General features: G+C 61.4%; 1 pseudogene; it reads left to right on the top strand.

The window, feature by feature from the left end:
- LOC126435862 (large subunit ribosomal RNA) overlaps positions 1 to 2,500 on the top strand; it is a 7,912-nt pseudogene that overhangs the window by 1,355 nt on the left and 4,057 nt on the right.

Below are 2,500 nucleotides of genomic sequence, written 5' to 3'. Positions count from 1 at the left end.
AAACGACCTCAACCTATTCTCAAACTTTAAATGGGTGAGATCTCCGGCTTGCTTGATATGCTGAAGCCGCGAGCAAACGACTCGGATCGGAGTGCCAAGTGGGCCACTTTTGGTAAGCAGAACTGGCGCTGTGGGATGAACCAAACGCCGAGTTAAGGCGCCCGAATCGACGCTCATGGGAAACCATGAAAGGCGTTGGTTGCTTAAGACAGCAGGACGGTGGCCATGGAAGTCGGAATCCGCTAAGGAGTGTGTAACAACTCACCTGCCGAAGCAACTAGCCCTGAAAATGGATGGCGCTGAAGCGTCGTGCCTATACTCGGCCGTCAGTCTGGCAGTCATGGCCGGTCCTTGCGGCCGGCCGCGAAGCCCTGACGAGTAGGAGGGTCGCGGCGGTGGGCGCAGAAGGGTCTGGGCGTGAGCCTGCCTGGAGCCGCCGTCGGTGCAGATCTTGGTGGTAGTAGCAAATACTCCAGCGAGGCCCTGGAGGGCTGACGCGGAGAAGGGTTTCGTGTGAACAGCCGTTGCACACGAGTCAGTCGATCCTAAGCCCTAGGAGAAATCCGATGTTGATGGGGGCCGTCATAGCATGATGCGCTTTGTGCTGGCCCCCGTTGGGCGAAAGGGAATCCGGTTCCTATTCCGGAACCCGGCAGCGGAACCGATACAAGTCGGGCCCCTCTTTTAGAGATGCTCGTCGGGGTAACCCAAAAGGACCCGGAGACGCCGTCGGGAGATCGGGGAAGAGTTTTCTTTTCTGCATGAGCGTTCGAGTTCCCTGGAATCCTCTAGCAGGGAGATAGGGTTTGGAACGCGAAGAGCACCGCAGTTGCGGCGGTGTCCCGATCTTCCCCTCGGACCTTGAAAATCCGGGAGAGGGCCACGTGGAGGTGTCGCGCCGGTTCGTACCCATATCCGCAGCAGGTCTCCAAGGTGAAGAGCCTCTAGTCGATAGAATAATGTAGGTAAGGGAAGTCGGCAAATTGGATCCGTAACTTCGGGATAAGGATTGGCTCTGAGGATCGGGGCGTGTCGGGCTTGGTCGGGAAGTGGGTCAGCGCTAACGTGCCGGGCCTGGGCGAGGTGAGTGCCGTAGGGGTGCCGGTAAGTGCGGGCGTTTAGCGCGGGCGTGGTCTGCTCTCGCCGTTGGTCGGCCTCGTGCTGGCCGGCGGTGCAGGATGCGCGCGCCTGCGCGGCGTTCGCGCCCCGGTGCTTCAACCTGCGTGCAGGATCCGAGCTCGGTCCCGTGCCTTGGCCTCCCACGGATCTTCCTTGCTGCGAGGCCGCGTCCGCCTTAGCGTGCTCCTCCGGGGGCGCGCGGGTGCGCGGATTCTCTTCGGCCGCCATTCAACGATCAACTCAGAACTGGCACGGACTGGGGGAATCCGACTGTCTAATTAAAACAAAGCATTGCGATGGCCCTAGCGGGTGTTGACGCAATGTGATTTCTGCCCAGTGCTCTGAATGTCAACGTGAAGAAATTCAAGCAAGCGCGGGTAAACGGCGGGAGTAACTATGACTCTTGGCTTTTCGAAGTGCGGTCTTGATGTAGTCGTGCTGCTGCTGCGAGGTGCCTTCCTTGGGTTATGGTTACAGGGAGAGTGATGCGCAATACATGGGCCTAGCCCTCTTAGCCTCTCCTCTCCTGCGGTCTTCTCCCCTTCTCGTGGGCCCGCTGATTTTCGCAGAGTGGAAGACCGCACCAGGGGCTTGGGGGGGTTACCAGCCCCCCCTCGCACTATCCCTTTTTTAGTTGGGGGCAGTATTCAGAGAAAAAGTGGTGGCCCTTCCGCTGAAGGTGCCACCCCAACTCCCCCAGCACCTAGCCGGCCAACCGGCCGTGCCGAAAATCTTGTAACTTTTGCAGCTGTATACGCCTGTAGTGAGTGCCACCGCAGCTTCACCACCAAGAACGGTCTCGGGGTCCATCGCCGCCGCCAACACCTTGCGGCCGCCAACGCGGAGATCGTCACGGAGAGGCATCGCGCGAGGTGGACGGAGGAAGAAGTCCTGTCGCTCGCCAAGGCGGAGGCCGAACTGTTCCTCGAGAGGGACGCCCGGTTCTTCTTTGTAAATCAAGAGCTCATCAGGATGTTCCCCGACCGAACGCTTGAGGCAATCAAGTGCCGACGGCGGCAAGCTGCCCACAAGCAGCTTGTCCGCCAATTCATGGAGGCGCTTGAGATCGGTCGGGGGGAAGAGCCGGCGTCCCGCCGGGGAGCAGCGAGCCCGCTGCCTGACGCGGGCGAGGCCGCTGCGCCGCCCGTCGACGCAGCCGAGGACTTCGCGGCCGACACCACCGGGCCGCCGCCGGAGGGGCCGACTGACGCCGCCATCTGGGAGCATCTGGCGGGGCTACCCGCTTCCGCCCAGCGTTTCTCTGCCCTGGATCGTGTCATAGGTCTGGGGCGGGGCACGCCGCCCGATGTCATCCTGGGCATGCTCCCGGATGCCCTTGCGTCGGTCGGGTCCAGAGGGGAGAGATCGATCACCAGGACAC

The sequence above is a fragment of the Schistocerca serialis genome, unplaced genomic scaffold (assembly GCF_023864345.2).
Source record: "Schistocerca serialis cubense isolate TAMUIC-IGC-003099 unplaced genomic scaffold, iqSchSeri2.2 HiC_scaffold_1220, whole genome shotgun sequence".
NCBI lineage: Eukaryota > Metazoa > Arthropoda > Insecta > Orthoptera > Acrididae > Schistocerca > Schistocerca serialis.
The sequence above is the reverse complement of the archived record's forward strand: the minus strand, read 5'-3'. Positions and strand labels throughout refer to the sequence as shown.